Source organism: Zingiber officinale, chromosome 3A, assembly GCF_018446385.1.
Source record: "Zingiber officinale cultivar Zhangliang chromosome 3A, Zo_v1.1, whole genome shotgun sequence".
NCBI lineage: Eukaryota > Viridiplantae > Streptophyta > Magnoliopsida > Zingiberales > Zingiberaceae > Zingiber > Zingiber officinale.
In genome coordinates, this window is record NC_055990.1 from 76,619,193 (window position 1) to 76,637,013 (window position 17,821).

The 17,821-nt window shown below is 39.8% G+C and overlaps 2 long non-coding RNA genes across 2 annotated transcripts; both read left to right on the plus strand.

Moving 5' to 3' along the window:
• The first annotated feature begins 2,847 nt into the window (after nt 1-2,847).
• LOC122053847 lies at nt 2,848-3,477 on the plus strand. The gene is made up of 2 exons (XR_006132399.1): nt 2,848-3,139; nt 3,229-3,477. It is a non-coding gene; the product is annotated as an uncharacterized LOC122053847 (long non-coding RNA).
• Nucleotides 3,478-3,664: 187 nt separating this feature from the next.
• On the plus strand, nt 3,665-4,209 carry LOC122053846. Its single transcript, XR_006132398.1, has 3 exons — nt 3,665-3,838; nt 3,970-4,041; nt 4,195-4,209. It is a non-coding gene; the product is annotated as an uncharacterized LOC122053846 (long non-coding RNA).
• Nucleotides 4,210-17,821: the final 13,612 nt, after the last annotated feature.

Sequence of the window (17,821 nt, forward strand, 5' to 3'; positions counted from 1 at the left end):
AAGTCTAGGTTAGTATAATCTCACTAATATATACGCCTTTGTACCAGTATACAACTTTACTACCTATAATATAAGTACCCTGTAGGCACGAGCCTAAGTATATAATCATACTATAATACAAATTCATGAGCATAAGCTATAAACCTAAATAACAACAAGGGTCTATTAGGATACTCAATATCCTACACCATAGTATGAAATAACAAACACAGGTTTAGCAAGATGCTCAATACAACTATACTACCTATAATATCATTACCCTGTAGGCACGAGCCTAAGTATATAATCATACTATAATACAAATTCATGAACATAAGCTATAAACCTAAATAACAACAAGGGTCTATTAGGATACTCAATATCCTACACCATAGTATGAAATAACAAACACAGGTTTAGCAAGATGCTCAATATCCTATACTACGGTATGATCATCCTACACTAGGGTCTGTTAATATATATATATATAGCACTATAGGACAAATTTAAAGTAGGCGAGTAATTGTCACCTCATCAAACATGGCAGTAAACAAACATACACTATAATCAAAGCTATCAAGAAGATAAGCAAGATCTACCCACCTCAAATGTAGATCGTGCTAACTATCTTCATGTCTGAGAGTCACATCAAGCTCGTATCCTATAAGTATATGACATGAAGTTGATCTAAGGTTCTATAAATCATTAATCAACCTATTGATTATATTAATCCATTACTATCCAACTCTCAATCATCTAATTAATTTATCCAAAATTAATTATCAATGCTTAATCAATTAAACTTTATTAACTATTAAATCCTCTTAATCAATCCAATTAATATATTTGTTAATAACTTCATTTAGCTAATTAAATCAATTAGTTTAGACATAGGTTAGTTAGTAACAATTAATTGAACTTTAAATTGCTCTCACTACAACAAAAACCCTCATAGACATCGGTGGAACAACAATAGTTTTAAGTAAAAACCGATGTCTTTGAGTATTTTACACCGATTTTTCCAAAAACCGGTGTCTATGAGCGTAAATTTTCGCTCATAGACATCGGTTTTTTAGGCGATGTCTATAAGCTCCTTTTTTTCGTTAATAGACACCGATTTTAACAGCGGTTCTTAAAATCTGATGTATATAATAAAATAAAATAATTTAATTTTTCCACCCATACTTAGCCGAAATTTGCAACACTTCACTCTTCCCTCCAAACCTAAACCTATATCGCGCCGTCCACCCATACTTAGCCCTAAACCTATATCGTCGCTACGGCACCTCCATTTTCCTCCGGCCATCTCTCTCAGCTCCTCATCTCCCTCTTCTCCTTCTAGCGTACCTGCCTCTCCCGATCAGGATCAAAACCACCTGCTCCAGTCCTAAGCAAAACCGCGATAGATGCAATTCCCCCCTTCGAAGAGCACACCGGCCTTCCCGTCGGTGACCCTCTGCACGATCCCACTGTACATGTGGAAAGGGTTCTTGGGGTTCTTCACAATCACGATCATCCCGGGCAGGAAAAGGGGAAGCTCGGGGAGCTTCGACTTTGCCCACGCCAGCAACACCACGATGCCCACAGCTGGAGATCTGTCTCGTGAAATCTTCGATCCTGTTGCAGCCCAGTTATTGGATGCTCTTCTGGGATGAACAAAGGACAAGTAGGCCATGGATCGGATCGTCGGCGGGAAGTACAAGCTAGGGTGCAAGATTGGGAGCGGATCCTTCGGAGAGATCTTTCTCGGTGGGCAAATCGAGATCTTTCTTCTGTGGTTTGTTCGCTTGTTTTCCTTTTTTATTATTCGCTTACAATCTGCTTACGGGTGTTGCAGCGACGCACGTTGACATGTTTGAGATTGTCGCGGTTAAGATCGTAAGTTCTCCGATCTATCGTGATGTATTGTTTGTTTGGCTATCCGATTTTTGCTACCTGTTTGTATAGCACAATCGAGGATACTTTTGCCTTTTCTTCTTACTTAATTTGTTGAGCTTTCTCTTCGAAGATGTATTTCTACTTTTGCCCGAACCCTAAAGTGATGCGCTTTACCGGCATGACCTATTGAACTCTCGGAAAGTGGTATTTGTCATGGTCGACTAGCTAAATTTCTTTGGCGTTTAAAATAATTTGGAAGGTCGATCAACTTTGATGCATTCTCCTGATAGTCAGGCTTTGAATAGACGTTAATGAATTTTATTTTGTATCACGCTGTCCTGATTGAGCTAGTCGTATTGGTTATCTGTTTTTACTATTTTCGTACATGATTGCAGGAGAACAGCAAGACCAAACATCCACAGTTACTTTACGAGGCCAAGCTGTATGGCATTCTTCAGGGAGGAAGTATGTCAACCAAGCCATATGGTTCTCATTTGGTCTTCGAAACAGTCTAAGTCCTACATTTCCCTTTTTTTATGATCATGCATGATGGTTGTGGATTGTTTTGTTTGGCTTCTTGGGTGGACTGTTTGATCGCAAGGAATTCAGTTAGTTTTCTAACAATTTTTTTGCTGGTTGTGGATCGAGCAGTTGAGTTGAAGAAGCAGAGCTCGTGTTCCCTGGAGCTAATTAACAAGACAGATCAGTACCTTGCCTTTAAGGTATTTCTTTTCTCCTTTTTATTGCATTATTACTTACATCTGTGTCATTTAACATTAAAATAGTGTTGTAAATACAGAAATTGATTTTCCTCATTATTATTCTTCTCTGAACTTGGGATAAAAGCTACTGAGGTTCCTACACAATTGGGAGACTTTGCAAAACCAAAGTAGCTAATTTATTAGGTTAAAATGATAGATAGATGAGTGATCTCAGTCTTGGCATGGCTAACATTTTTTTTTAATTTTTTTTTATGTTCGAAACCTTTCATTTTGTTTTGTATGGTTCTCTCTAAGAGCATGGACCTAGATTCATCTAAAGGTGATCAAACCCATGCAAATAAGTCTACTATGCATGTTAGCAATTGTAGACAGAGCATGCAAATTGATGCATCTGATAGCCAGAACCCTTTTTTACTAACTGACCAAGTAGGTGACGAAGCAAATGGAAGCCTGGCTTCTACTATACCAGTCCAGGATGCATCGATAATCAGTTATTTTCATCAGCCGCATACAGCCTCTGTACCTCTTACCCATCTCCACAATGATCAAGATGTGTATAGGTCATTCTTCAACTCATCCACATTTCCAAGTTTTATTGTTTCTACCTTGCTACAAAATCAATGTACCTCATACAGCCTCTATACCTCAGCATGCCTCTTCTAAATCAATGTCATCGTCTTCTTTTGGCTCTGATGATTGTGATGGAAGAGATGAGATTTCTAAGGAACTTAAAGACACTGGATCCAGCAAGATAAAGACATTAGCAGCTCACAGATCTTCTGATTTAGATAAGGCTATGAATCAGAAGAAAGTGGATCGCTCTTCTTGTGGATCCAATACGGCATCAAGTAGTGAAGTAGAAACATACACCATGGAGAAGAAACATGAAAAAGTGAATGACGAGGGGAAAAAAGACTACGACAATTTTTCAAAATGTGGGTTCAACAATTACAGGCTCAGAAGTAGCGGAAGTTTAAATGAATCCTTGAAGGTCTCTTCAGAGGTTGTAATATGATAATTTCTTGTTAACCCCCATTAATGCAGAAAATACCAACCAAAGTCTTAATGAGGCTTGGAAGGTGCTAATTTTGTCAGCGCAAATGATTTATATTCAATTTGCTTGAAATGTTAACCTAACTTCTATTTCATTGGTGTTGTGAATCTTTGGAAACTTTGAACCATTAGGAGCTTCAAGAGTACTTGATTCAAACTGAAGACAGTGGGCTACTAAGAAAAAGAATTGCTAATTTTGTAATCAGGTAACTAATCAAGCTACCTGTCATTGCTTGGGTTGGTAACTTGTGTTTACCGTCATATGTTGATGAATGGCCTAAAAACCACTTCTATTTCTACCTTGAGATATGCTGATAGTTTGTTGGGTTTTGATTAGGTTGTTGAAGTACCAAATGTCAGCTGGGATGATATTGGTGGGCTGGAAAATGTCAAGAGGAAACTGCAAGAGGTAGTTTGTTGGATATATTTGAGGTTTTATGTCCACTAAGTGTGATTTTTTCTTTCTGATGGTGATATTCTAGGACTTCTACAGCATGTATATTTCTTCTATTTTTGTTCTTTGCTGTAGTTAAGTAGACCAAATGATACTTTTGTTTGACAGATTAGAACAGTGGATACTCAGAAAACTAGGCATTTGAAGATGAAAAGTGGTGAGATTAGGGAAATGAAAGGCGCAAGAAGAATGGAGCAGTATAGCAAGTTGAACAGATTCTGATTCTCATAATTTAATGTAGCCTCAGCTTGATTTTTGACTCACGATGTTCTACCTTAATGTGTACAATATCTATTAGCTTTTGACGTAAAAAGAATATTTGTGTATTTTATGGATACTGTTGTAAGAAGAATATTTATGTAATTTGTGAATATTTGTGTATTTTATGGATACTGTTGGAAGAAGAATATTTGTGTAATTTGTGAATATTTGTGTATTTTCTTGGATACTGTCGGTTTTTCACTGTTTCGGAAATTGAATTTGTGTCGTTAAACAATACTGATATTACATCGGTTTTCCACCGTTGTAAAACCGGTGTCATTAACTAATATTACATCGGTTGTATACCGCTGCCAAAACTGGTGTTATTAACATATAATATTACAACGATTTTACACCCGATGTCGTTAAGTGATACTACATCAGTTTTAACCCGATGTCTAAAATGGCAGACCTTTTACATCACCTTCATAGACATCAGTCGAAAATGTAATAGACACCGGTGGAAAACCGATGTCTATGAGGGTTTTTGTTGTAGTGTCTCCTTACCTTAATCCCCTGTGCTCTTTCTTCGCGGACGACACTTCCTACAACAAGTCATGGAAGGTGGCGATGAGGTTGTTGGCGTTGTCAACAGTGTGGCTCGGTGGCTCACAACATTCATCTTCTTCTTTTCCAACAGCATGACGGCAAGGGCACACGACACATGTTGTTTAAAGAGAACACTAACACAGTAATTGCACCAAAATAGCAAGCATGCAATAAACAGGTAAATAGATGAGTAAGGTTAAGAAATTAGTATCTCCGGTTGAAGCGTTGGCGTGCCGACTGTCTTTAGAGAATTTATTGTCGCCCATGGTGCAGAGGCTCTCCGGCAAAATTCTCCCAAGATCCGACAACCACTCGCGTCGTCTGTAGGTGCACTCCAAGACGAACATCGCATTCGAACTCAACCTTATATCGCGGAACCAAGCCTCAGAATAAGGGAAAACTAGGGAAGAAGAAGAAGGCAGTGCACACACTAGAGAGGGAAGAAGGAGAAAGCAGAATGCTTGAGTGTGTTGAACCAGGAACAAAGGCAGTGTATTTATACACTCTGAAGTAGTGCACACACACCAGGAAGCATAGCGTGCGTCGGTTCGAAGTGCGTCGCTTCCGCTTCCTCACGCGCGGGATACTGGCGAAGAAGTGCGTCGCTTCCTCACACGCCTCGCCAGGTGCGTCGGGGGTTCACAAGGTACAGAACCAAATCAAACCAGACCAGAGACTGGCAAAGACAAACCAGGCCACCTGCAAGCACGAGGCCCACGAGCTGGGGATTTGCACCCCCCCCCTGCGCGCGATGATCGCGTGCGTCGCGCCCGGTTTATGGATTTCCGGCTCGAACCCCCCGAACCCACCTGATTTGGGCTCGTCCCGCGCATGCGTGTAGGTCCCCTTAACTTTGCTAAGCAAGGATGGAAGGGCTCCATATATAAGGTCTTCCAACCTTTCTTTGCTTAGCAATGTGGGACTAAATGCATACATCTATGCATTACAAAAAACAAGAAATAGTTTGAATTAAAACTCAACAATCCCCCACTAATTCAAATTATTTTTGGTCAAAAACAGAGATATGTTCTGAGGCTTGGTTATAATGAGTTTTTAGTGAAAATACCTTCCGGTTTGAATTTTCACCTAAGTACACTAATCTTATTCACATAGGTTTGAAGAGAACTCAGTCTTGATCTTAAACCTTTTATATGTGAAAATCAATTGGTAACAACTCATCACGGGCGACGGTTGAATCCTTCTGGGTTGGTGCATTATGGCCATGCCACCGAATCTTGTTTCATAAGTGCTAAGGAGAGTTGCCTAGACCCCCCACACTACAGCCACACAGTTACACTTACATAGGTGAGTTCTCCAAGGATGTACTGCGAGCATCCTGTCATTAAGACCTTGAACTCATTAAGAGCTCCTAAGCTCATCCTTACTAGCAGTCAAGCATCTATCCAGGGAAGAGACTATGAGATTACATCTCAATCAATTTGATGCTTACGGTTCACCCTTATAACTTGTTTATACCACATTGAACCTACTTCTTGGGATCTCTAATCAGATAGGTTGGGTTACTGCTATAGATGAAACCAGGATAGGCCTCAGTCTCATTCCCTTACTGGATCTCTTAATTTTCTCAGAATCAAGTCTTTTAGTGAGTAGATCAGCAATATTGTCCTTTGAACTTACAAAGCCTAATGACACCACTCCAAGAGACACTAACTCACGAATAGACTTTAATCTTATTCGTATATGTCTCTTCTATTTCTGGTTATACTTGGAGCTTCTAATCTGAGCTATTGTTGTTTGATTATCACAGTATACTGAAATAGAAGGTATTGGCTTCATCATTAAGGGAATTTCATAAAGAAGACCCTTAAGCCAATCAGCTTCAGTTATTGTGGTATCCAAAGCACACAATTCTACCTCAGATGTAGAACGGGTTATAATCGTCTATTTAACAGATCTCCAAGCAACTGCACCGCCTCCAAGTATAAACACATAACCAGTAACGCCTTTATAGTCAGCAGTGCCAGCTATCCAACTAACATCACTATATCCCTCCAGGACTGCAGGGAATCTCCCATACCACAAGCCCAAGGATATAGTGCCTTTTAGGTATCTGAGTACTCTGTCTAATGCATCCCAATGCGTTCTGTCCGGACAGCTGGTAAACCTGCTCAATTTCGTTATAGCAAAAGAAATATCAGGTCTAGAATAATTTGCTAAATACATTAGACTACCTATTATTTGTGAGCATCTTAATTGAGACACTGCCACACCACTCTTATTCTTGTGGAGAGTTTTTGAATGATCATAGGGTGTGACTACAAATTTAACTTAGCTATAGTCATATTTCTCTAATACTCTCTCAACATAGAGTGACTGAGAAATTGCTATTCCATCAGTTGATCGAGTCAACTTCAGCCCTAAAATCATATCAGCACAACCCATATCCTTCATATCAAACTTACCACTTAAGAGGGCCTTAGTCTCATTAATAATAGAAAGGTTAGAACCAAAAAGTAGAATATCATCTACATATAAACATAAGATAATACAATTATCACCTTTGATTTTAGCATACACACATTTATCAGAGTCATTCATTTCAAAGACAAACGATAGCATAGCACTATAAAATTTTTCGTGCCACTGCTTTGGGGCTTGCTTCAAACCATAAAGAGATTTGACTAACCTACAGACTTTATTCTCATTTCCAGAAACTACATGTCCCTCAAGCTGATCTATATATATCTCTTCTTCAAGTTCTCCATTTAGGAATGCCGTTTTGACATCCATTTGATGGACCTCAAGATGATATATGGATGTCAATGCTATTAACACTCGGATTGTAGTAATTCTGGTAACAGGTGAATAAGTGTCAAAATAGTCAATCCCTTCTTTCTGTTTGAATCCCTTAGCAACTAGGTGGGCTTTGAATTTATCTACTGACCCATCAAGTTTTAGTTTTTTCTTAAACACCCATTTACATCCTATAGTAGTACACTCAGGAGGTAAATCTACCAACTCCCAAGTGACATTAGAGATAATAGAGTCCATTTCACTTTTAATGGCCTCTTTCCAGTGCTTAGCTTTAGGAGAAGTCATAGCATCTCTATATGTCACAGGGTCACCTTATATTATAGGTGATAAAGTTCTGGCCTAAATCCGTAGACACACGTTGCCTCTTGCTCCTTCTCAGTTATGTATGCTCACTAGATTCATCTAGTCTAGAGTGACTTAAGGAAGGTATACCTTCTACAGATAATGGGGCCTCTACAGAAACAGACATATCTCTAGTAGGAATACTAGATATAGATTGAGGTGTTCTTGTCTTCATAGGAAATATATCCTCAAAAAAATATAGCATCACGAAGTTCTACAATAGTATTTGCATCTATTCCAGAAATTTTAGATTTAATAATCAAAAACCTATATGCAATATTATTTTGAGCATAACCCAAGAAAATATCATCTACGGTCTTTGGACCAAGTTTTTTCCTTCTGTGTTCAAGTACTAGTACCTTTGCAAGGCACCCCCACACTTTAAGGTATTTTAAACTTATCCTCCAGCCTTTCCAAAGCTCATATGGGTTTTTATCTCTTGACTTCATGGGGACTCTATTCAACACATGACATGCAGTGTATAGAGCCTCCCCCCACATGAAGTTGGGTAACCCAGAACTGCCTAACATGGAATTAATCATATCTTCAAGGGTTCAATTTTTTCGTTCTGCTATACCGTTGGATTGAGAATTATATGGAGCAGTTACCTCGTGAATTATACCTGTATCTTGACAAAATTTTTGAAACAGGTTTGAGGTAAACTCTCCACCCCTATCAGACCTTAACCTCTTAATAGATTTATTTGTTTGATTCTCAGCTTCAGATTTAAAAATCATAAATTTATCTAAAGTTTCATCCTTAGTTTTCAGCAAATAAACATAACAATAATGAGAGTAATCATCAATAAAGGTAATGAAATACCTTTTATGGTCTCTCGTTATTACACCGTTAAACCCACAACAGTCAGTATGAATCAATTCTAAAATATCAGAATTTCTATCAACTTATTTGAATGGTTTTCGGGTTTGTTTATATTACACATAAACTTCACATTTTTTTCTTATTATTTATAGCATGCTTAGGAATCATGTCTAGATTCATCATTCTTTTTATGGTATTAAAATTGGCATGTCCTAATCTGTCATGTCATATATCATAAGACTCAATGTTATATGAACAACCAATATCAGTAGATTTATTTAAGGTAGCATTTTCTACATTGAGTTTAAATAAACCTTCATTAAGGTAACCTTTTCCAATAAAGGTTCTTAAATGTAATATTACAACTTTATTATATTTAAAGTTCAACTCATAACCAGCGCGGACTAACTTTGACCCGCTAATCAAATTCCGACGGACCGCTGGAACATGATGCACCTCATGCAGTGACAGGACTTTTCTAGACGTGAACCTCAGGTCAACTTGTCCTATCCCAAACACCCTGGCTGCAGAATGGTTCCCCGTGGTCACGGAAGTGCCTTCAATTACATGATAAGTAAGGAAGGCAGAGCGATCAGCACAACAGTGCACATTAGCACCTGTATCAACTAACCATTCATTGGGTTGATAGATCAAGTTTAGTTCGGGTTTGAAGATAGCAAACCTATTGTTGGTGTCATCACTAGTAGTCCAACATTTTCTTGTGCCTTGGTATTGGACATATTGCTCTAGTTTTTCTTCTTAGGGTAGAATTTGGCATAATGTCCAACTTGTCCACATGCCCAGCACGGCTTGATTCCATTTTTCTTTTGAATCTTTGGTTTGGGTTTCATCTTGTTCTTCATTTTCTGATTTTTGAATTTTTTCTTGTCAGATGAGACTACTACGTTTGCCTTTGGAATAAAATCCATAGGTATTCTTTTATCATCATCTTTTTGTTGCTTCCGATGTTCTTCTTCGATATTTAAGGCAATCATCAAATCTTCTAGAGAGATTTTACCTCTCCTATGTTTAAGAGTCATGCCAAAATCTTCCCAACTCGGAGGCAATTTTTCGATGATAGACAAGACCTGAAATTTTTCAGGTAATGGCATATCTCCTTCAACAAGACCATGAATTTGAACTTGGAATTCATGTGTCTGCTCAACCACAGATTTGCCTTCTACCATTTTGAAGTTTAGGAATTTTGCCACAGTATACTTTTCTAAACCAGAATCTTCGGAGTTGTATTTTTTATCCAAAGATTTTCACAGCTCTTTAGCCGAAGATGTTGAGCAATATACATCAAATAGTGTGTCTGAGAGGGCAAACAGGATCCTCCCATGGTAGAGGTAATCCCTTTGCTTAAACCTCTGTAAGGCAGCACTATAGGCAGGCTCCTCTTCATCAGGTGAAGGAGGATCTATTTTTATAACGGAGAATAGCCCTAGTGTAGTAAGCCAAAATTTCATCCGTTGTTGCCAACGTCTGAAGTTTTGCCCGAAAAATCTTTCAGGTCTGGCGCTAGCCTCATCAGACCCCGTTTCCCTATCATTCACCATGTTTATTGATGCTTACAATAAATTCTCTAAAATTGTTGTTTAAAGAGAGCACTAACATAGTAATTGCATCAAAATAGCAAGCATGTAATAAACAGGTAAATAGATGAGTAAGGTTAAGAAATTGGTATCTCCGGTTGAAGCGTTGGCGTGCCGACTGTCTTTAGAGAATTTATTGTCGCCCATGGTGCAGAGGCTCTCCGGAAAAATTCTCCCAAGATCCGACAACCACTCGCGTCGTCCGTAGGTGCACTCCAAGACGAACGTCGCACTCGGACTCAACTTCATATCGCAGAACCAAGCCTCAAAACAAGGGAAAACTCGGGAAGAAGAAGAAGGTAGAGCACGCACTAGAGAGGGAAGAAGGAGAAAGAAGAATGCTTGAGTGTGTTGAACCAGGAACAGAGGCAGTGTATTTATACACTCTGAAGCAATGCACGCACACCAGGAAGCAAAGCGTGCGTCGCTTCCTCACGCGCCTCGCCAGGTGCGTCGAGGATTCACAAGGGACAGAACCAAATCATACCAGACCAAAGACTGGCAAAAACAAACCAGGCCGCCTGCAAGCGCGAGGCCCACGAGCTGGGGATTTGCACCCCCCCCCTGCGCGTGATGATCATGTGCGTCGCGCCCGGTTTATGGATTTCCGGCTCGAACCCCCCAAACCCACCTGATTTGGGCTCGACCCGCGCCGCGCATGCGTGTAGGTCCCCTTAACTTTGCTAAGCAAGGATGGAAGGGCTCCATATATAAGGCCTTCCAATCTTTCTTTGCTTAGCAATGTGGGATTAAATGCATACATCTATGCATTACAAAAAATAAAAAATAGTTTGAATTAAAACTCAACACACGACACAGGGATGAGAGGGGATGAAGGGCGGCAGTGAAGACCCCGATGACAGTGAGGAGGTACATGGCGCAGGCGTCAATAGCTTGCGTGGATGAAGGTTGGCATAAGTGTGTAGCACCATCATCGTCGCATGGTGTCGCTGCATCGGATCGCACTGTGGGACAACGACGGAGGAGATTGACTTGGTGCAGTGACAGATAGCCACCGGTGTTCACAAGGTAGTAGGTCAGCTCTCGGTGGCCAAAGAAAAGCGACAATGGCAATCGGGAACCACATTATCGATCGCGCATGGGGAGGAGGCTGTGGCAACACTAATTGCTCGTGTGGCAGAACATCACCGCGAGCTTGTGGGTGGATAGGTGGCCTAGAGGGGAGAGGATGGATGCTGCACTAGCATTGGCCAATTTCATGGGCGGAGGAGGAGGTGGAAGAGGAAGGGGTGGAGGGGCAGCGTCAATCATCTGTGAGCCGCAGCCGTCGTCGGGTCGGGAGCACGACACCACCACGAGCATGAGGAAGAGAACGGGATTTTTTTATTAACGAACTTAGGTTTTAATAAACAAACCCTTAGCTTATATATCCAATAAACTCCTCGCTTAAATGGGTATTCTAAACAAGTTTTATATATTATCCGTTTATCCCCATAAACATAAAAACAACTTAATAAAAATTCAGAAAAATCCCAGTAAATCTCTAAAATTCATATATTCTCATGTCTTGATAAATTATCACTAAAATATATTTATTTTCCTTAATAAATTTAATTATATTACATTTTCATCATTTTACATCATCATCTTTTTTTTTAATATTACAAAGATTGCTTGTTTGTGTATGTTTGGTTGTTTCATAGGAACCTAGAGCTGAAAGCAAAATAGAGAGAACACAAACATAAATGGGTGAACAGAACTTGACTCGGGTCGAACTGGACCCAAACCAGTTCAATAAACTGAACCAGCGCTTTGGTAGACCAACTAGGCTTGGTCCAAATTGCTGAGTTGTGAAATATTGATATGAAAGATGATATGATAAAAGATTTGGTTTATCTTTATGATTTGGATGAGGATAAGGATAAGCCAGATGAAGTTTATAGAGATAAGACTTGATCTATATATTGCTTTATCCAGATATACTTCATCTAGATATAACTTCATCCAGATAAGAGTTGATCCAGATAAGGATCTGATCCAACTCTATAAAAGAAGATGAAGGCGCTATGTTCAACACTAGACTTCTTCAGCTACTCATATTTTGTATGCTCAAAAGGAAGGCTACAACGCGAAGCTTTGCTACCGGGGAAGCTCTAGGAAGGGTGCGCTGCACTCAGGACTTTCAGATCGGCTCAGTAAAGTTTTTGTTTGTATTTCTTTGATTATAAGTTATATTTACTTTACCATTCTTTTATACTTGTATTTGATAAATTATAAGACAGGTTTCTCCACCTCCAGAAAATTTTCGGAAAGGAGACCACTAGTGGACTTACACTTGAGTGCGTAGGCCTTGGACCTACTGGGAGGTTGGAAACCAAGTAAATCTGGCAAGTATTATTTTTTCCATACTTTATTTTATATTCTACTGCTACTAATGACTTTAATAGAAAGAACGGATGAAATCAAAAAGAAAGAGACAAGTCGTGATTCACCCCCCCCCTCTCTCGACTGTAGCGATTCTATATAATGAATCTGAAGGCTAGAAATGGGAGTTCTTATTTTATTACATTTATTGATGACTTCATACATTTTGGTCATGTGTATTTGATTTCTTATAAATCTGAAGCATTAGATTGTTTCATTCGTTACTTGAACGAAGTTGATAATTAATTGGAACAAAAGGTTAAAACCTTGTGCATTGACTGTGGATGTGAATATTTGTGTGATCAGTTCAAGATAATATGTATGAGAAAGAGATTATTAGACAACTAACTATCCCTAGAATCCCACAGTAAAATGGGATTGCTGAAAGAAGAAATATGACTCTTCTTATGATTAGGTCGATGATGGCGCAGATTAATTTGCCAATCTCCTATTAGGAAGATGTATTATTAGTTGTGACTTATATACTTAACAAAGTGCCTTCAAAGTCAGTTTTATTTATCCCACATGAACATTAGTTAGGAGGATAACTGGATTTGAATAATTTGAGACCTTGGGGGTCAACTACCTACATATAATAAGACTCACGAATATGAAAAATTTGGACCCAGAGGTAAAAAGTGTATCTTTATAAGGTATTTTGAGACTTCTAAGGATTATGTCTTTATTAGTGAGAGACAAGATGAGACCATTGTTGGTGCAGGGTTCACTAGAATCGAACCTGAGTTTTGATGTTGTTAAATGTTCAAGTTAAACTTGTTGTGATCTAACAAGTTAACTGAGTGTGCAGGTTGTTTACTCAATTGGGAAAGCCCTAATTGTGACTAGGTAGGAAAGACTTAGCATATCATAGGAGCCAGATGGAAAGACCAAGTGGGTCGAGAGGCTTCGACACTTGGCAGGGAAGCTAGATAGGTTTGGAGGATCGAAGATCGAGAAAAAGTCCTAGGTGGTCGATCCAATGCTAAGCGGCAAAGTCCAAACAGGTCTAGAGGACCAACGTTTGATAGGTAGGTTGAGGTAAGCAATTGGAGGAGCAATAGTGAGGACGTATTCCTGAAAGGAACAATATAAGGTCGCTGATCTAACTGAAGAATCCAAGAAGATTTCCAATTTGAGATCAATATAGTTCTACTGTCTAATACTACTCATGCATTAAATATAATATTACTATGCTAACTTTTGTTTTGCAAGATTATATTATCTAACACTATTTTCCAGATCTGACCTGATCAGTTAACCGAACGCAGGGATCAGTCGACCAAACTAGGTGGACTCAGACCAAAGATCATATTAGAGCAGAACAAAGTAGAGTTCGATTCAAGTCTGATCGATCAACCGAACAAGAAGATCGGTCGATCGAACCTTGGTGATGTGGCATAGATTAGACCGAGCTAATGCAAAGAAGGAAACCTGGCTGATCAGTCGATCGAACAAGGAGATCGGTCGACTGAACCATTAAAGATCAATTAATGCTCGAAGATCGGATCTCAATAAAGGAAGGGAGCGGGTTCGGTCGATCGAACCCAAGGATCGGTTGACCAAATGTTGATGATTCTTATAAAAGTGATACTTGAGGTTTGAGGATGAGTATCGGTTCTGAGTTCATCTCTGTGCAAAGCTGTTGTTCGTGCGACAAGTCTACTACTCATTGTTGGTGCAGGAAGTATCCGACGATTGAACCTATGTTTTGATTATGTCAAAGGGTTCAAGTTAAGTTGTTTTGTTATTTAATGTGCTTGAATGAGCTTTGCAAGAAAGTCCTAAGTGTTCTTAGGCAAAAGTTCTAGCTACGGTTAGGCAGATGAAAAACCCTAGGGGGTGGTAACCCTAACTCCTAGAGGGTGGTAACCCTAGGTGGTGGAAAACCCTAATGGGTGGTAACCTTAGGTCCTAGGGGGTGGTAACCCTAGGTGGAGGAAAACCCTAAGGGGTGGCAACCTTAGGTCCTAGGGGGTGGTAACCCTAGGTGGAGGAAAATCCTAAGGGGGGTAACCTTAGGTCCTAGGGGGAGGTAATCCTAAGTGGTGAAAATCCCTAGGGGGTGGTAACCCTAAGTCCTATGGGGTGGTAACCCTAGGAAGAAAAGTCCAGTCGGTCTGGAGGACCAGACTTACATCAGGTATGCTCTCCTGAGTGGAGTAGGTGAGGACGTGTTCCCTGTGGAGGGAACAGTAGGTGTCAGTTCGACCTAGGGTTTCTGGTCGAAAATCCGAAGTCAGAACCGGACAGTCCGGTGACTATCAGATGTTCTTGTTTATGTTATTTATGTGCTAACTTTGTTTTGCAAGATATATTATTGTTTTATGAACTAACCTATTTTGCAGGGACGAAAGAGCATATTATGCCTCAGATAAACAGTACCCGAGGCACCCTCCATGGAGCTTGGAGGCACCTCGAGTGCAAGGCAGAAGCTGCGCAGGAAGCCACATTGGAGGCGCCCTCATGGAGGCTTGAGGCGCCTCGATCGACAAGCTGGAGGCGCCCTCATGGTGGCTTGAGGCGCCTCGGACAGCATTGGAGGCGCCTTCAAGGTGTATGGAGGCGTCTTCAAGAGGATAGACGAAGACTTCTTCTCAGCTTATCCACGCGCGGCTGACTCGGCGAATGGAGGCGCCCTCAAGGGCCTTTGAGGTGCCTCCAACAGCCTTTATATGAAGGTTTCGACCAGTAGCTCAGAGAATTCAATACCAAGCGATTCTTTTTCCGTGTGCCGCTCAAGAAACGATCCAGAAGTGTTGTAGCAACACCCCGACGACCAGGAGCTTCAAATCTAGTATTTCTATTGTCGGTATAATTTAGTTATTGTTGTACTTATACTTCATACTTATAATTTTGCGCTATTATAGTTGTTACCCAAAGTAAACACACAACAAGCATGGGCCTTGGAGTAGGAGTCGCCCTAGGCTCTGAACCAAGTATTGGTGTGCTTCTGCGTGTGTGTTTTGTTTTAATTTCCGCTGCTTAACTCGATACATTTTCGAATATGATAAGTGAAAGCCACAAGCGTTATTCATCCCCCCTAGCGCTTCTCGATCCAACAATTGGTATCAGAGCCAGGCCACTCTGAATTGGTGAAACCATCAATCAAGCAGGGGGGTTCCTTTTTGAAAAATAAAATTAGATATCGTTTGTGTTAAAAATAAAACCTTACGCCTTTCATTTTTTCCCCTCCAAAACCGTTTTTAAAAAAATTCATTTTCATTTTTTCACCATTGGTCGGCATTAGCGAAATATCGCATTTTCAAAAGTTTGAAATAATATTTTTTTATTATTTTATTATTTTTTTCCTTCAAAATTCGTGAATTGTCATTTTTATCCTTCTTCTGCACTACTAATCCAAGACCAAGTTTTGGGATATTTGTTTCTTTTTCCTTTCTGTGTGCGAGATTCATTTTTATGGCACTTCAAGAAGGCTATAACACTGCCCGCCCACCGCTCTTCACCGGAGATGACTTCGGTTACTGGAAGGGCCGGATGGAGTCGTACCTTCAGATTAATTTCGAAGTCTGGATGATCATCAAAATTGGTCTGGTACTCCCAATTGACGACACCGGCAAACCAATATCGTGTGAGAACTGGGACGTAAACATAATCAAGAAGGTAGAACCAAAAGCCAAAACAACATATACACTTCAGTGCGGCCTAACCAAGGAGGAGCTGAACCGCGTCGACCCCTTCTCAAGTGCAAAAGAATTATGGTAGAAGCTGATTGAGCTACACGAAGGTACTTCCGATACGCAAGTAAGTAAGTGTGATTTAATAGATAAAATATTTATACAGAACTACTCTGGCCAAGAAAGGTGTTGCACTTGTTGCAGGTACAAGCGAGACAAAGGAGGCTAGAAAGAAGAAGGTGTTGAAGGCAACATGGTCCGAGTCATCAGACGAATCCGAATCCGACGAAGAAGAACAAGCAAGCTTCCTCGCTCTACCAATATAAGCGAATATTGTCGAAACCGAGTCCGAGTTCGAGTCTGAAATCAAGAGTGAATCAGAAACCGAGTCCGAGCGAAGCCACGGATCCGTATCCGTTTCCGAAGGATCCAAACCCACTGTAAGCTCTCTTATTTATGATATTAATTTAGAAAATTTAGTTTCTTATTTATTAAAGAAGTTAACCAAATCCAACGTCCGGGTTAAGTCACTCAAAAAGGAGGTAGCAGCCCTTAAGGAAGCGACTAACTCGAGTCCTTTGACCGAGCCATCTCAAATTGGAAGTTCAACCCAAGTCCAGCAACTTGAGGAAGAAAATTTCAATTTGAAAACTCAAGTTAAAGAACTCAAGGACACATTGGAATGGTTCACTCTGGGTTCCAAGAATCTTGATCTGATTCTTGGAGAACAAAGAGTCGTTTACAACAAATCCGGACTTGGATTTAAGGACAAACATAAATACAAGTTGTACTTATCACTTGTAAATCGATCAAATAGAAAAGTAGTCCAAGCATGGGTCCCTAAGTCAAACCTGACTAATCAAGTCAGACTTGGACACTATTGGGTCCCCAAGGATCAGATACATTACCTTAATAGACCATATCGAAGTTATGATCCAGGGGGAGCCAATAGAAAAACTATCTTTATAAACAAATAGAATTGTTTGATGATTGCGTAATTTTTTCTACTTTTACTATATGTTTAGAGTAGGCTAGATTAAGGACTTAGGCGTAATTTACAGTTGATTAGTTAAACCTAGGGGTTTCAAAAAGAAAATTAAATATATACTTTCTTTGAAAGGCTCTGTCTAGAAGTGGTGGATGATCTCATACCCAAGAAGGTCTAGTGCCTTGCCACTGCCTGGGAGCCAATCTTTGAAATGTGTATTTAATTGACTAATTGGAAAACCTAAGTCTAACTCAAATGTAAATTAATCCTTAGAAATAATCTAAATATAAAGATAACCATCTCACAAAAATCAATAAGGTTCTCTGGTTGATAACTTAGAAAAGGGTGAGATGGATCTAGGTATAAATTTAGAATTAATTTAC